We start from the raw sequence: 18,407 nt of genomic DNA on the forward strand, positions 1-18,407 counted from the left end.
GGCTGTTGGATGAAAACTACCTAAGTGTACGCTGAGACTAATACACTGAATGTAGCGAATAATTTAAGTTGTTTGATTGCAGTCTATAACTGTAAAATGCGTGGTAGTTGAAGCAAATAAATAATTTGCAGTTCATCGGTTAGCAAGAATGGCATAGGTCTTACAGCCTCATTGAGCATGTCCCCTACATGACCCAAGGTAGCCACCCCCTCCAGAGCAAGGTTGCTGAATTGAATTACTTGGGGATCTAGGTGACATTGTTCTTTCGGTGTTATGTTCCTAAGTAGCTGAATCTTCATGTTAGCTCAAGACAACCTTCCTCTGACAGGATTAACGTGATATAAAAGAGAAGTGGGGCAGAGAATGCAAGGGAGGATGCCATAACTGGAGCTAGGTGAGAGATTGAGTTTTCCACACAAGAACAGCCACAAACACTGCACATAGTATTGCTGCCACACAAGCCCGAACTAGGCAACAAACTATCAGCGTAAAATGATTAAATCACAACCATTCTAGGACAAGGTCATACAATATGCATAGAATAGAGAAAATCTCCTATTCTGGGGTGTTACAGCATTCAGGCTGGACGTCAATGAACATACCTCACGGAGAGTTTCCTTAGAGCTTTTTAGCAAATGTTCCATCTTTTCAATGTGTGTGAGAAAAGGATGAAGACACCACAGAGACCTTGTGGGGGACGGAGACTGCCTTTCTTCTGCCACTGCAGAATCACTTCTCAAATAGGGAAGGCATTTTGGGCGGGAGAGGGGTATGGGGGTGAGGTGACTAAAATGTGGGGGGAAAAATCCTCACTCAACGGACAGTAGTTAAGCTCGAGTGAAAACGGGATTTTGTCTCAAGAAGAAACCTTTTGAAGAAAGAAGAGCGGTACAAAACCTCACGTGCTCTCAGATCGTTCTCACAGAGCAGGAAAAAACTGAATGGGTGAAGCAAAAAGCCAATACAAAGCATCATAGGTAGAGGAACCTTATGAAGTTCCCAAAGGGATAGAATACTTCACTCAGTTTTACATTAGAAGCCTGGCAACTCTGAAACATTTTAATCTGCCTTGCACTAAAGATGTTGAAATGTGGTTTTCAAAAGTTCTCAGGATGGGCCAGTTTTTATATCTCCCCCTGCCCCCCTAAATCCCCCCAGAAAAACTAACTCTTGATAGACTGATTCAAGATCTTATTTTCATCCTATGAAATGGATTCTTTACACCCGGTTATATTACATGAGCAACATATCTATGATCGAGTGTCCAGATTCACGTATACGATTGAAGCATTTAGGACCATCAATGAAGATATTATGATGCAGGAAGGCTACCCAGATGGATAGAATGACACAAATTGGTTACTCAACTTTTGGTAGTAGTCCACTTCGGAAAAGAATCTACAGTCATATTGAAACTTGTTTACCTTGCTTAAGACAATAAAATATACAATAATTCAAATTTACCAAAGAAAGGGCAGCATCCAACAGTAATCACAAGAGGCGGGACCAGGTGCAAGAAATATGCATTTATGTAGGCCCTTCACCTCAAACTAAGGCAGGCAAAGGGTTTATATTAGTCAAAATGAACAGTTTGTTCAGTTAGCCCGAGGATCTATCTACGATCAGCTTCTCAGCTATCACCACTTACTTGGTGATGGTAAAGGATGTATTTTGTGGATTCGGTTAGCCCCTTTGCATTGCAGCAGACAATGGATCCCATTTTAAGTCCCGAACTAATGTACTATAGTGTCAAATTCTAGGTAGGGAAAAGGAATTTACCAAACTTTGCAGTCTGCAAGGGATGTGATAGTATAGACCCAGAATTACAAACTACAGAGGCAGGCAAAGATAACTAGCTAACATGGCTTTGCATGAGATGATGCGGTGCACATGTTCTGCAATGAGTGTGCAGACGAAAGCAGTCTGTTACAGGCGTCCCTCCCTTATCAACCATTGCTTGGAAAGAATGCCAGGGTGATTTTACTGGCACAAGCGGAAAAGGACTTCAAATTTGTGTCAGATGAATATGTGAGAGAACGGATGCAAAAAATACAGGAGAAACATATGCAGATGGCACAGTTCAATGGTAGTCTATGGACAGTATTGAAACAATACTTTTATACGTGCAGCGATAAGGGTGAAATGCCTGTTGATAAACTTTATAAGCCATATACATGACAAGAGCCTGCTCTTCTGGCAGCTGTTGTGGTGGGTCCTCTAACAATCAAAGATATGTAACCTGTTACATATCAGATGCACATCCCAGGACTGCTCAGCCAACCGAACGTATCATAAGCAGGAACAACTGCCAAAGGCCACATCAAGAGGACAGGGCGCAGCCATAGGACACAGCAAGAAATGATATCGCAACCTACCACATAGCACAAAAGTTGATTACAATAAGCGAGAGTAAATATGCCACAAAAAGTAAAGCAGCAGATCCTCCGCTGTCTGCAGGCTCCTTACAATTGGACCATCAACAGTTAACTGTGAATGCTTTTCAAGAAACCTTATATGACTCAGATACAAAAGAAAGGCAAGCAGACACCGCTCGGAGGGAGGAGAGTAGCAAAATAAAATGCATATTGACCGTACATCATTTGATGACGTAAGATGGGCAGGAGTGATGCATTACCAAATTGCTCAGCCATGCTGCAATAAATGCATCACACATGCACACTCCTAAACGCTGACCATTTGCAACTCGCTGCCATCAACTTACTTGCGGATGGGTTAGGCAACTGACGGACCACAGCCCCTCTTACAGACCCAGGATTGTAGAGAGGAGAGCAACTCAACAGTCTGCAGCATGGTCCCTGTAGTGAAAAAGTCTGGCAAGCCTCAGACAATACCACTAGAATGTTGCTACCAGAAAAAGGTCGCCATGCTCTATTTACGTACTATAGGAGAAGGAACTATATAAATTGCACATCCTCCAAGCACCAAAAATACAGAGGAGCATAGTCAGAACGACTATCACACTGTAAACACAAATAGGTCACTCAGTAGCAAAGGATGATCTACAAGTAAAGAAAGGACAAGAGATCATTAAGACCATACTGTGAGAGTGATGGGAAAAAATGCTTAATGCAGGTTTGTACAAACGTTTTCAAAGGGGTACAGTACATCCAAGAGTTCTACATAGTGTGTGAAAACCAGCAACCTTTAATCACTGTATTTGCATAGAATTAGTTTGACCCAATCCAAACTGTTGTATCTCAAGATAGGCAGGTAACCAAATATTTCGTAGTGTGCGCCTCATGCATCAAGCAGAACCGAGCACCAAAAATATGTTGGGTAGATTGCTGAACCCATGACCTTCCCTTATGTGGGGAGTAAATTGAAAATTGCAAACATTTTTTTCTAGTGCATATCTGTTCAGTAGCTGTGTCTCAACCTAATAATGATGAGTAAGTCAGAAGAAAATGATTCAAAAGCCAATGGAAATGAATGTCTTGGAGGAAAGAATGGCATATTAAAATGGTTCGGGCTTCTGAAATTAAAAGTGGGCCCATTTAGATATTTAAGGGTGAACTGAAGTATGTGCAAAGGCTGTATACAAATGTGCACTGGAAACAGATTGGCATCGACTTCAATGTGTATTGTTGTTTTTATCATTCTGGATTCCCTTCAGTGTCAAGCACGAATTCAGGCAGAAACAGTCCTGTTTTACCCAGATACAACAACCGTCATCAGCTCAAGATTGAGCTGTGCCTGAATAGAACCTGAGACGTGGAAATACTCCCTAGCCTAAACTCTAAGACGTAACCCAGATAAGAAAATAGTCCAAGACACACCCTTGTTAAACAGTAAATCTAAACTACCATTTAACACTGAAGGATAAAATTGAATCAGTTCTGGAGCTCTTGCAATAGACATTGAAGACTCTGCAGACAGGGGAGGGGGTGGAGGGGGGAGACTTGGGTGGGGAGCATTGGGTAAAAACTAAAAAATATTCTCATCTCACCTCAGTCAGGAACACAAGCTATATAGGCAACAGAAGAGATGGTGGGGGACCAAGGATTAAGGGGTAAACAGACCATTTTTATCACTTGGAATGTTAACGGAACAAGGTGTCCCCGTAGGCAGAGATTAATTCTTAAATATCTGGAATTATCAAGTGCCCAAATCGGTCTACTGCAGGAGACCCATCTGAGCTTAACAGAAAGCCGACTAATTTTTTCCAAAGTCCATTGGATAAAATATTTCACTGTGTCCCATCAGAATTCACACAACAGAGGAGTAGCAATACTGGTGAAAAGGCATTTCTTGCTCTATTAGGGGAATCCAAAAAGATACATCTGGGAGATGGTTAGTGGTTAAAATGGCATTAAATAATGCAGATATAACATGTGCTTCATTTTATGGCCCTAACGTTGATGACTCTTCTTATCTGCTCAAATTACAATCAATATTGACGTTGGAATCACCGCCTTATATTCTTGGTGGAGATTTCAATGTGCTATTGAATCCCATAAATGACAGGTCTAATTTGAGCCACTATATAGGGGCACCTAAGATACGTCGAACGTAGCAAAATATGATCCACGACTTGGAGGATGTTTGGAGAGCTAAGGAAGGTGCCCAACAGGGATTTACATTTTATAGCAAGAAATCTGGACATTCCTCCAGGATTGATTTTGTCTTTACAGACAGACAATCCCTTACTGATATAAAGGAGATAGTCGTTAAGCCTAGTCACCTTTCAGATCATGCTCCCCTGCAGTTTCTTTTTCTGAGTAGTGGTCTGCAGGCACAGTCTAGATGGACGTTAAAGAGAGCCATGCTTCTCAACTTAGAAGTAATCGAAACCATCAAGTCCTTTTCTTTAGAATGTTTTCCACATAATATTGGGTCCTCAACCTCTGATTTTATCTGGGACGCCTATAAAGCCTGTTTAAGTGGGAGATTACATGGCATATGTGCTAAGAATAAGGCAGAGGCCAAGGCATTGAAGGATATCGAGGGAAGAATTAGTCAGCTAGAGCTTGATAGAACTGGCTTGAATAGTGAAGACTCGGAACGACTCTCGCAAATTTTACAGAAACTGGACGAGGCAAGGCAGCAGTACAGAGGGAAATTGGATGCGAGATGTAAAGCTCAATGGGATTCCAGAAATATGGAAAACGGAGTACAGGGAGAGGGCAGGAGCATTATTGGCTTGGAAAGCCAGAGTCGACCGAGCTAAGAATGATATTAAAGAACTAATCATAAATAGCAACGGGGAAACATCGAGTAAAGTAGAGGATATGCAAACTTGCCTCCTGCCGTTATTTTCAGATTATATATATATATATATATATATATATATATATATATATATATATATATATATATATATATATATAAAGAAAATATCGCTCCATCCTCTGAAACCGTACGCATATGGCCAACATTATCCGAGGAGGACAGGAACAGCTTAGTTGCCCCTATTACTGTGGAGGAAATAGCAGAGCAGATAAAGAAATCGAAAAACAAAAAAGCCACAGGCTCGGATTCGCTTCCAAGTGAAGTTTACAAACATCTAATAGAAGAGTTTTCTCCTGTGTTGGGTACAATTTTTTATGCGGTTTATTCACCTGCAGGCAGAGTGCCCAAATCATGGAAAGAGGCAAATTTTGTTTTGATTTTGAAGCCAGGTAAGGACCTCTTGCGGGCGGACTCGTATCAGCCAATCTCCCTGCTGAATGCTGATTACAAGATCTTTATGGGCGTTCTAGCGGGGAGATTGGCAAATTGGCACCCAAGTTGATCCATACAGACCAGAAGGGGTTTGTGTCCGGAAGGCACATTGAAGATCAGACCCACCTCTTAATTGGGAATATGGATCTAACCATACAAAGATCGGAACCCTTGGCCGTAGTCACATTGGACGCGGCCAAGGCGTTCGACAGAGTCTGTTGGGTGTACCTCTGGGCAGTGGTGGAGGCAATGGGGTTTGGCCCGGTATTCATTCAGACTTTACAGAACTGCTATAAGGGTGCTTCTGCGCGGATCCTCCTAAATGGCTTATTAACATCCGGCTTTAATATACAGCGGGGAACCAGGCAGGGGTGCCCTATTTCCCCGTTGCTGTTTAACATATACATCGAACCCGTGGAAGACACCGTGGTAAAAGAACCTGATTCACGTCCAGTTTGCGTAACTACGTATAATACCAATTCCAATCGCATAACAAAAATTGTGAACAAACACTGGAGACTGCTAAATTGTGGAAAACTTAATTTCCCTAAGCCTAGGTTTTCACATAGAAGAGGAAAAAATCTGAAGGACCTGTTAGTCCACACTAGACCGAAAAAAACTGCTAGCAATGAACCTCAAAGACTCACAGCAGTCAGCGGTCACCATCCATGTGGCTCTTGTGTGTCCTGCCAATACACACAGAAAAGCAAAAGCATCACTTTCTCCAACCAAACTGTATGGGAGCAACGCTCTTTTACCAATTGCAATAGCCGCAATGTGGTTTATCTGATCACTTGCCCCTGCAATAAGGAATACGTTGGCATGACCAGTAGACCTGTCAAAATTCGTATGAGCGAACACCGCAGAATGTACGCTGCAACAAAACAACAACCAGAATGGCTGCACACTACGCTACTATGGGACATAATATCCACGAACTTAAATGGACAGTCATTGAGGCCTTCCCAAATGACAAAGATCTCTTATCTAAAGAACAACGCTGGGTGTACCGACTTGGAACACACCATACTGGCCTTAATGATGACATTCCTTGGTCCCAACTCCGTCCCTAAAACCTCACCTCAATTGAACCATTGCCACAATAGTCACAAATTATAACAGGCTTGTATCTTGTATGACCTAATATAACCAGCGTAGTGAGAGCCTCCTTGAGCTGTCTACCAACTCGTTAATTGTAGTTACTCAGGTATGCACGCCTAAGCCAGTTTCCATTGTGCGCATATGCGGGTCTTAAGTATTTGCTACGCCCACCACGACACGGGGCCTCTAACGCTAGAGCCGCTGCAGAACGGCTCGAACACACACATGCGCGGTGAATGTACCTCTCCATTGAGCATAAGGAGGACATAACTGCGCATGCGCGCTAGTTGACGGTAGTGTGTTTTAAACAGAAGCAATACCCAGAGACTCGGTCATGAGGTTTAAGTAACTACGGCATTTAACCTCTAGCGCCGAGCGAACTGAGTGCGAACAGCAAGTCTTCACCCACGTTACGAACAGAAAATAACCAGTCAATAATGGCCGCCGCAGCAACACGATTGTAGGCCCCATCTATAGCGGCACACCTGTCTCGTTAACAAAGCAATTAACCAATTACTCCTTTACTTGCAAGCATATAAAAACCCGCCAATCTCGCTCCTTCCATAAACACGGGAGCCGCGAACGAAGGAGGAAGCACCGTCGTGCTGGGGGTTGAGTAAGTACGGCATAGCCGAACGAACAGGACTGTTTCAGAGCCTCACCTAGGCTCTTTCACTCTAGTTCATTAGGACCTCAAGAAGGGAACTTTGGAATAGGAAACATCCTTTTGTGCTTTCTACCTTTCTTTCCCCATCTGCAGTTGGACCCTCCAATACCCTTCTGTTTAGAGCTGGCTCATGGGGCATTGAATCCTCCCTCTAAAAAGTATGTATTTAATATAGACTACCTTCATGGCTTAACCTACCCATATGTGTACCACTTCCATGTGTGATCGACTGTATGTTTCAAACAGTGTCTTGCTGTTTCACGATTGAGTATCACTCAAAATCACCAATGATCCCAGTACCTAAGTTGGTATATATGTTTGTCTGTCTCTTTCTCCCTCACAGGTGACTCAGAGTCAAGCGCATTTGGGATCCGCGCAATAATAACCACCTTTTCTTGTCTCTCAGGCATACTACATCAGCAATTCTGATAGTGGTAGGAACGGTGTAATTATAAAATATATAGCTACACACATTGATAAGATATTTTCTTCACATTTATATGTACATACACCTTATTAGAATCTTTTTTGTGGTGTAACACGAGTGAGTGACAGGGGGATCTTCTCCCGGTCCTGACGAAGGGGCTCCAAGCCCCGAAACATGTTGACCCACACAGGAGAGTAAGCCCATTAACCAGCTTTACTTCTCCGCTTCACACTTATTTTTAACAATACCAGCCAGTGTTTATTAAAAAAAAATTCTTACCACTAGGCCAGGTATTTTTTAACATCACTTTGTGTATCACTCCTGACCTCACTGACACTCACTCCATTCACATAGCACCCCCATCTAAAGGTGCTCCAGCGTAGTCGCTTGTCGCAGCACTGCCCCGTCCCGCAGCAGGACGGGAAGACCCCGATGATGAAGCATGACACCAAGGGCCCGTTTGGTGTGTGAGGGGTATCTTAAATAACGATGTGTATTCCATTAACATCAGGATATACACTCACCCTACGTGAGGTGGACCCGATTGATTAATAGTACTGGCAATGGGGTTTGGCCCGGTATTCATTCAGACTTTACAGAACTGCTATAAGGGTGCTTCTGCGCGGATCCTCCTAAATGGCTTATTAACATCCGGCTTTAATATACAGCGGGGAACCAGGCAGGGGTGCCCTATTTCCCCGTTGCTGTTTAACATATACATCGAACCCGTGGCACAAGCTATAAGGCTAGGCGAATCAATCGCCCTGTTCCGGTCTGGGCCTTCTAGCTCTAAATTGGCCCTCTACGCAGATGACCTGATATTATATACAAGTGACCCAGATGCAGCGATTCCTCGGATTGAGGAGTTGTTGGCAGAATTCGGGTCTATAGCAGGCTATGAGGTTAACAGATCAAAAACAGAGGTCATGTGTTGGCATTTAGATCAATGGAGGGGCACAGTGAGTTCTGAGTTTAGATATCTGGGGATATATATTGTGAAGGAATAGGATAAAATCCCCCAGTTAAATTTAAATAGAGTGATTAGAGGAATAGACAGTCTGTTTAGTAGATGGAGGAATCTTCCATTAACCATTTATGGGAAAATTAACCTTGTGAAAATGGTAATTCTCCCCAAGCTTTCTGATCTATTTTCTACTATACCTTTAACTTTCCCCCCAAAAAAACCTCAGTAAGGTACAGAGTAAGATAGGAAGCTTTGTATGGGGGGGACAAAGGGGTCCGTTTGACTTTGAAAAAGCTTAGACGAAGATTGCTTAAAGGAGGGCTGGATCTCCCCGACAGTCTGTATGCAGTGGCCTTCCAGTTTAAGAGCATTCGGATGCTACTTATTAAACCAGATGAGTCAACCTGGGGCAGATTGTTGGGAGAAATGCTGAGAGTAGAAGGGGGAGGTGGAGGTGAGGCCTTCATGTGTAAGTTTGGATCCCCGAGATTCTTCAAGCGGGTTCGTTTGAAGGTTCTAAAGGCAGCCCTGGAGATGTGGTACAGGGTAAGGGTTAGCTGGGGGATCAGTTACTATTCAGATCTGGCTCCTGTTTGGGACTCACCCGGAACCCCGGAATGTCTCAGAGATACCTTGGCAATACCAATAAAGAGGGCAGGAATTACTACTTGGACTGAATTGATGGATGTTGAGGGGGTACATCCATGGGAATATTTGAGGGCAAAGGTAGGGCCCGGACTATCTAGATTTAAATATCTACAGTTAGTATCCTGGTATGTTGCGGAATGGGATGAGATAAAAGGTAATGGGGAAATTGAGAGGCTGTGTCAATCCATCTTACCAGTTAAAAAAGAAATATCTATGTGGTACAATTACCTATTAAAGGCTGAAGATCTTGGGATCCCTCCCTCAGAGGCGACTTGGAGCCAATCCCCCATGGCATTGCAGGCAGAGGCCATGTTTGAGCCATCTTTAAAGACATTATATAAGTTTATAAAACCTGCCTCCTTGAAAAAGAACCACTTTTATGTTACCAATAGACTTGATTACACTCCCTACAAAATAGCACAATTTGCCCCAACACCTCCACCTAAATGTCCGAGATGTCATACCCCGTGAGCCAACGACATACATATTTTTTATGAATGTATAGAATTGGAAACATTTTGGGAAGAGGTGGGGGATACTCTGCTGGGAGTTTTCAAGACCAGGGTGGAGGTCAATCTCTCCCTGGTCTTATTTGGAGATGGTCTTTTTTGTCAGACTGCTTCGTGGCAGGACTAAGGTCTCCTATTTTACATGATCTTATTGGCAAGGAGAGAAATCTGCAGGAGATGGAAAGACCCGCACCCCCCGAAAAGAGAGGACTGGCTTAAAGCAACATTTGTCATGGCCCGGCTGGAATATGAGAGTGTAGAGGATAAGCCATCTAACATCTGGCATCCTCTAATGAGTTGGGGAAGAAATCTAAGACTCACCCAGTTGGTCCAATGATTACACCATGTCCCCGTACTAAAAAGGGGAGAGGTCAGGTGACCCAAGCGAATGCGGTAAGCCAAGTGGTTCCCAGTTAGAGAACATGGCTGTACAAGTTCCGCAACGACTTGACAATGTGAGATGAAGACAATTTTTTTTTATAAAAAATAAAATTTAAAAAAAGACTGCAGATTAAGATATTTCATAATAGTGTCCTGCTTATCTTAAATTCTTGATGTCGAAGACCGGTAAATTGGAAATACTGCAACCTTTTCCTTAGAGTTAACCTGTAGTGTAGTTCCTATATTCCCAATAGGCTCTGCGCATTGGAATAACAAACAATAGTTTAGACGTAGGACTGAGGTCGTCTAGGTCTCTATTGAATATGTTAGACTTAATTATGAATGCCAGCTAGCTCAGAGGTCACTAGAAACTTTCTCGAGTAAACAGGAAGGAGTTAAGTTTCCTGAATAGACAAGAAGGGATTAGTTTCCGAGAACCGCATAAACATGACAACTTTGCTCCCTCCAGAATAAGGAGTATATCTCCAGAGTCGCGAAAACAATAGATAACTATTTCACTCAGTCAATCGTGCATACTTAGTTTCACCAGAAGCGCCGAGAAATAGAGAGACGGGTGTTTTCACATGCAAGAGAAGTGAGTTGCTACAATTGCAATACTTGTTATAAAGTAAAGTGCGTACAGTAAAAGGAGTATTATAAAATAATACTGTAAAAGCATGGTATGGTTTCTAAGCCATACAGTGTTTATAATGTATGAAATATATACATATATAAAACCATGACTAAACGTACTCAACTGGTGCTTCTAAGATACGCCTACCCAGTGTACCTAACCTAAGCATAGTACGTGGGAAGGAGTAAGTGAGCTTGCAGTTTAAGTTAAGATAGTTTTTGCCAAGAATCTGAATCAAGAATTCTCTAAGGATCTAACCTTGGTTATAGAATAAAGGAGGTCTTGTATCTCTTTCTCAGGACTCGATCTCCCAGCAACCCGCAAGGGTGACTGGAAACACTGGAGCTGGATTTCTCGGCAGGAGAAAAGTCAGCGTCTCTCTCAGGGCGTCAATGGGAGGGTCGGCTTCCTTCGGCACTTGCCACAGCAGGGCATCGGGCAAGTAGATAGCTGATCTGCTCCAAACCACCGTGTGTTTGCTAGGGCAGCTGTTGGTATATTTATACCTGGAAGGTGCCGAGTTTGACGTAAGGTTGGACATAAGACGTCACTAAGAACTCGCAGTTCTTTTTAGGACTCCAGGAGTTCTAGGACAGATCAATACAGAAGCAGGGGGAATTCCCGGGCTGCTGGAGGCTTGGTTTGTTTAAGAACGCGTTGTGCTTTCTAGGAGTCTATGGGAGTAGCCTTGCATAAGGGCATAAATCGGGAATATTTAAATAGGGTCCTTGATACGTTTACAACAAACCCATGCCTTTCAAGAGTTAAAAGTAGAACATTTGAGGTGGCTTATAGTCAGCTAGTGTCCTAGGTGAGAAACCGGGTCAGCACGAAACAAGTCTTTGAATGCTGGTGTTCCTGTTCAGGGAGGCAAAACACACAAGGTGATGGACGGAATGTTGCACATTGGCAAAACATTCAACCCCAGTCACAGATCTGGGTTTAATCCATCAGTATTTTGGTCACCACGCCACCCCAGTTCAGACATGGCCATATGCAAATCAGTCTTGATCCTGTGCCTCATGGGAATATTCCAGCCCGAACTGCCAAGCCAGGTCTTCCCTGGACCAGAATCAAGCATCCTAGGACCGATTTCTGGCAATCAGCCGTCATCAGCCAGGATAGCTGGACTCCAGTGACGTAGTGAGCACGGGACCCACGTCTGGGCATACCACATAGGGATGACAGCAAAACACACAAGGGAGGACCAGGCCTTGTAGTTCGAGCTTGACTGTTCAAACTAGAGGAGGATCAAGATTTCAAGATGGCTGGGTCCAAACTAAGATGGAACAGTGAGCAAAAGAACGATTGGAATGCTAGCCCAGGCAAAGTATAATTTCTTACCTGTCGGTGTAGTTTTGCAGCTTGAAGACTTTTCTGGATTCACTATGCTGTGCATTATTCCACCATCTTGTTTTTTTGCATGGTGGTTGTATTGCCAGTTCTATGCAGTATCTGTATCGAATTAAGTTTAATATCCATTTGTTTGATGTAATCCTCTTCCACCCCTGGAAGAAGTTTTCTATTCTGCCTCCCACTGGTGTTGCATGTTGGAGGTATTCCTTGTTGTTTGGAACCTGATATTCTTGTCTGTTTATTGGGTGTTGCGCCATCTGAGATCTTTTTAGAATGTACAACAAGGTTGTATTGCAGTCATTTGGAGGTGGGCTGCTGTCCCACTCTCTGCTGTTGGCCTCTTCCTCGAATGGGCCCTGAAAAGGATTGCCTCCCCTGTTGGTATTGCCATCCTTGCTGTTGACCCTGTTGCTGACCCTGGTTCCCTCCTTGGTAACCTTGTTGAAAGGTCTGGTGTGAGATTACTGGTTGGTGGTTACCTCTGCATGTTGGTCTCCGCAATGGTGTCCCTTTACGCATACCTCTGAATTGTAGAGCCCCCATGGACCTTGCCGTTTCATTTTCTTTCTTCAGCGGAGTTAGTTTGTCCTCCACGGCTGTTCCGAATAGTTGTTCAACATTGAACGGAGTGTTCAAGAGGTTACTTTGAAACTCGCGTTTGGAAAATCGAACTGGCGCTGGAAAATCGAACTGGCTCTCTGATGGTTCCTAATCACTGTGAGAGGTGGAGCAACGAGCCGTGAGACGAGGAAGGCGCAAAGGAGGACGCCGACCGAAGCGCCCGGTCCGAGACGTGGAGGCAATCCCCCCGAGGCAACCCCCCTGCCGGAAAATATCGCGGGCACGGTGGGAGTCTGTGCCGTGTTCCGGGCGCGGCTCAAACGCGCTAACAGGCGCGAGGGGTGCTCGGGCCACGGCCGGAGCCGCGAGCGTCCGGTAGCGGTAGTAGCCGCGAGTGGCGTTTTGGGTGCGGCCGGAGCCGTGAATTGGACGCGGCAGGAGCCGCGAGTGGCGCATTCGGCGCGGCCAGAGCCGCGAGCCCCTGCAGGACGCGAGTGGAGCTTTGGGAGAGCCCTTGCAGGACGCGGCAGCAGCCGCGAGTGGTGCTCTGGCAGCAAGCATAGCGCCTACAGCAACAAGCAACCAGCAGCAAGAGGCAGCCTAAGCCCGGATTGCCAGGGCGGGGTGCTAACAGTGCCTTGCATCGTGAGCCACGCTCACCCTCACCACCCTCAAGTTGATCTGCCATCCAACTGACCAAGGTGAGAGCGACGCTAAACGCGATAACAGCCACGAGGGGCGCATAGGCTGCAACCATGGTGAGAGCGACGGACAGGGAAAATTGACAGGCCCCTCTTCCGCCACAAAGCAAGAGGGGAGAGAGTGGACAGGGACAGAGCAGGGAGCTCGACAACAAAGTAACAGCCTACGGAGGACAGCAGAGGCTGGGTTCCTTGACTCAGTGCTGCTGCCAGCCAGAGGGAAGAGAAACCCCCGAAGGTCCTCGGCCACATGGGCCTCAAAAATAAGGGGCGATCACTTATGACCCCGGAAAAAAGCCCCAAGATGCAACCGCCGACCAACCCGTCACTAACCAGAGTCACGAGGAGCAAATCACTCACCGACAGCCTAAACGAAAAACCGCAAGAGGTAGACCAAAGGGGTTCGATCAGAAAATTCCTCAAGAAAATAGATCCCTTAAGCAGCAACCATAATCCTAACCAGGGCGCTTCCCCTGATGTTCCACGCCCAGCCCGAGAAAACAGCACTAACCACCACAGTAGACTTTCGTCTCTCTCTTCCAGTAAATCTAAGGATCAGACTGTCACAGGTGAAATACATAGGACTAACCAGGAAATGGCCAGCGAAGTCCAAGAACAGCCCTACCCAATGCAATCTATAAATCAACCCAGGGGTGGAACTCTATCTCCGCCCAAAGACAACGGGCCGGACATTACAAACCGCAAAACCATCGAAACAGCAATACCCACAGGAGGCCACACAGTAAGGACAACAGCTCAAATCCACCAGACTAATGACTTCGGCCCTCACCTTCAGCCCTCGGGGAAAAGCGACCCGCTAGATGAACCTAATCATCCTAAATCAACGGCCCCCCAGCCTGACGGCTCGGCCGCAGCGGCAGGCGATCCTACAATTTCACTTCTCCATAGTCTGGAACAAAAGATCGAACAAACCCTCGACCTAACCCCAAACTGGTCATGGCCTTTGACGTCCCCATGGGCCCCTAACACAAAATCGCTCTATCTCGCCTGTAATAGCAGTGCGGAATTGACTCCAGAGAAATCATTCTTGACGGAGACTAATAGTGCCACCAATAAAGCTCTTCTATGGCAATCAACGAAGATGGAAGTGCAAATAGATCTCCTACAAGCTATTGCAGGCCGCCTAGCAGACATAAGCTTCAAGGTGGAGGCCCTTGACGACAGGATCTCCGAACTTGCGTCCTTCCACCGGAGCGATTGCTCCTGTCGCTGCTCTACGCTCATCGAGAAATGGGCCTGCCTTCCCGAGGTTCTAGCAGATATAGTGAAACTAGCGAAAGGGGGCAAGGCGGTTCCAACCCATAACAAGCAAGAAGAACGGGAGAAGCACAACAGTTCCATCCCCAGGGAAACAGCACCCTGTGGTCCCACTCGGACAGCAGAACACCGCCAACAATGGCAAAAGCGAAGGGCTTACAAATAACATACTAGAAAGTAGCCTAAAAGCGTCTAAAAACTTACAAAGCCCAAATCTCGGGGACGGTGATGTTTCCGGAACAGTCCAGCAGGAGCACAGCTCACGTGCAACAGATACGCAAGAAATATCATTATCAAGGAGAGCAAAAAAGAAGCTAAAGAAACAGCAGAAAAAAACAAAGCTAAAAGCGAGACAAACCCAGCTATTGAAAATCAATCAACCGCCCCCAAAACCGGGCACAAAAGCAACCCAGCTGTATCCAATATTTACAGAAAAAAACTGGGGTAATAGGGCCTACCCAGCCGCCTCGATAACGGAAGCCCAACTCAAATTAACAACCCCCTTAAGGAGCTCCAAAGCAAATGGTCAAAAGTCACCAGAGAGGCAAAACCATTTCACCGATATCCACTCAACGGGCGGAAAACAACCACTTACTATAGAATCGCCATCCCAGATAATCTTGGCAACAAAGAAGCAGCAAGGGATCACCTTAAACCAATTAATTCCAAACATGCAGATCCGGCTTGCTACCTGGATGAACAGCGGCCAAAACGTAAGGCCTCAAGGAAGCTCCCCCTCAAGCCATCAAGGAAGTGTAAACGAAGAGCCAACTTCAGCAGCGCCTGCTATAGAAAAGGAAGAAAGAGCACAAACGCCGGCTCCATTAGAAGTTGTCTTTGAGGTGGTTTTCACACCTAGATTCCCGAGCACGGGAAACCACGACATCCTGAACCGGAGTAACATCTTACGCCTGTTTAAACATCTGGACACCCTAGACAAGATAGGCACTGGCGACATAGAATGGGTGAAATTCGAGAGCATGAAGGGGGACACTCAGGGTGACTCCTCAGTGGTGGCCCTGAAGAACAAAGCAATACAACAAGCTGTAGTGAACAACACCACCCGATTTGCGGAATGGGGCATTGAAGTTCGGATCTTGCCGAATCCAAAATATCCACACGTACTGGCCCCCGAAAGAGGGAGAAAGGCCACTTGGTCGGTACTGCATGGGATAAACAGTCCGGGCCCTAAAGACAGAAACCAGACGGATAAAAGGGATCAATTGGGCATTAGAATTTCCTGCCAAAAAAAACAACGGGTCATCTGCACCATATCCCCCCCCCCCCCCTGACCAAATCGGACACGCAAGAAGGAGTACACAGCATTCCTAACCTGGACAAAAGCCAGCCTGCCAGAGGAGACGCCGAGCCCAGACCAACGTTAAAGCCGAATTTAACTATAATATCCTGGAACATAGCAGGGATCAGCAAAATCGGTAAAAACAAAAACCTGAAACAGTTTCTGGAAAGCGGAGACATAATCTGTTTCCAAGAAACGTGGGCCTTGTCCACCACTCCTCTGGCAGGGTACTACGAACATCAAATACCAGCCGTAAAAATGAATATCTTCGGTCGCCCAGCCGGCGGTCTATCCGTCTTTACAAAACATGTGTGCACTCACAGTCACCTCTATCAACTTGAACTTCCCCGGTTTGCAAGCTGTGCAGATAAGAGGCTTGAGTCTCAATAAACAGCCAATGAGCCTACTGGTAATAAACTGCTACATCAACCCTGCACAGACCTTAATGAAAGGCAAACTGGAGGCTCTGGCACAGAAACTGATCTGCTAAACAAGCACAAAACTTCCCAGGTAATCCTCGCTGGGGACTTCAACTTGAAAAATCTGGACAAAACCGAAACATCTCCTGGGGGCTCGGGCAGGGCAGCCTCCCTGTACAATTTTCTAAACAATCACAAGCTGATATCCACCAACGAACTGATGAGCCCGCTCGACCGGATGGCAGCCCAAGCCCACATTCCGGGACGTTTCAAGAATAGACTACATCATGATCAGCGAAGAGCTGGCGGCCAGAATGGATGAATTCGAAGTGGAAGACAGGAAGGAAAGCGACCACAGGCCACTAAGAGCAGCATTCCAGCTGGATGTACCGCCCGCCATCGTCTACCAATCCATCGGGAACTCAAGTGGGGAGGAGAAACACACTGTCCTGCGGAGGATTAAGTGGTCAGAAAAGATTAACAGTACACTTCAAATTTGGCTGGACCAGGCTCTGGAAGGCAGCTTACTGAGAGAGCCCTCACTCATAAAAGGATGGGAAAATATAATAGAGGATCTACAATCCAAGCTTGGGAACCCCAAACCCCAAAACACTAGAATAGACCGGCCACATAGACCAGAAAGTATCCTCCCACAGGACATACGTGACCATAAAAGACAGTTGCGCAAAGCACTTGCAGACAAGAAAAGAGGTCGCCCCCAAACCGAGGGAGTATCGATTGCCTCACTGAGGGCTTCACTCAGGAAGAAGGTTTGGGAACACAAAAAAGCTGACACGGAAAGCAAGTGGCTCAAGGTCTTCTCCTTGCTTAAACAAAAGAACTCAGCACAACTCTGGAGATATATAAATCAGCTGAGCAACCGAGGCCCATCACGAGAAAATGGGATTGCAGAAAGGGTCTGGATACAACATGTGAAGCAGCTATATGTAACGGCCTCCCCACCAAGGGATAAAGCGGAGTCTGCAGAGCCGGTGCAACTGAGCGGCACAAAACCAGGAGCTCCAATTCCGTGCCCAGACAAGGCCCCGAAGGGAAATAGATCCCCGGACATCGTAGATGATATTCTACCAACTTGGGTAAACACCCAACAGGTCATCAAAACCATCAAGAGCATGAGGAACGACGGGGCCCCGGGGCCTAACGGGATTCCAGCTCCGGTCTTCAAACAGGCACCGGAATTCTGGGCCAAACTCCTGACTCCGCTCATCAATTACTCCTTTTCGACAGCAACAATCCCTGAGTCCTGGAGGGGCTCCATACTTGTCCCAATCTTCAAAAAAGGAGATCGCCTAAAGCTGACAAACTACAGGCTCATCGCCCTGTTAGATCTGGAAGCTAAGGCTTACGCTCGCCTACTATTGAACGATCTAGAAAAATGGGTAGAAGAGAGAAACATAATACCCATGCACCAGACAGGCTTTAGGCCCCAGGCATCAACAATGGACAATGTCATGGCGCTCGCACACATTTCAGCCCAGGCAACATTGAAGAACCACCTCCCACTCTTTTGCTGCTTCGTGGACTACAGCACCGCCTTCGACAAAGTAGTCAGAAAACGATTATGGTGGAAACTAGAAAAGTGGGGCATCCCTCCAAATCTTTTGAAGGCAATAATGTCATTACATGAGGACACCTGGGTGAGGGTAAAAACAAGTGCCCGCACAGTCTCCCCCAAAATAAGCATAGAGAACGGGCTGAAGCAAGGGTGCGTGCTGGCCCCCACCCTCTTTAACTTATATACGGCAGACCTGGGAGAGG

General features: G+C 45.8%; 1 protein-coding gene across 1 annotated transcript in view; it reads right to left on the bottom strand.

Annotated features, from left to right (window-relative positions):
- The window catches only part of KIF11 (kinesin family member 11), a 246,006-nt gene that overhangs the window by 18,405 nt on the left and 209,194 nt on the right, over positions 1 to 18,407 (bottom strand). The window lies entirely within an intron of this gene.

This window comes from Lissotriton helveticus, chromosome 5_1 (genome assembly GCF_964261635.1).
Source record: "Lissotriton helveticus chromosome 5_1, aLisHel1.1, whole genome shotgun sequence".
Classification (NCBI taxonomy): domain Eukaryota; kingdom Metazoa; phylum Chordata; class Amphibia; order Caudata; family Salamandridae; genus Lissotriton; species Lissotriton helveticus.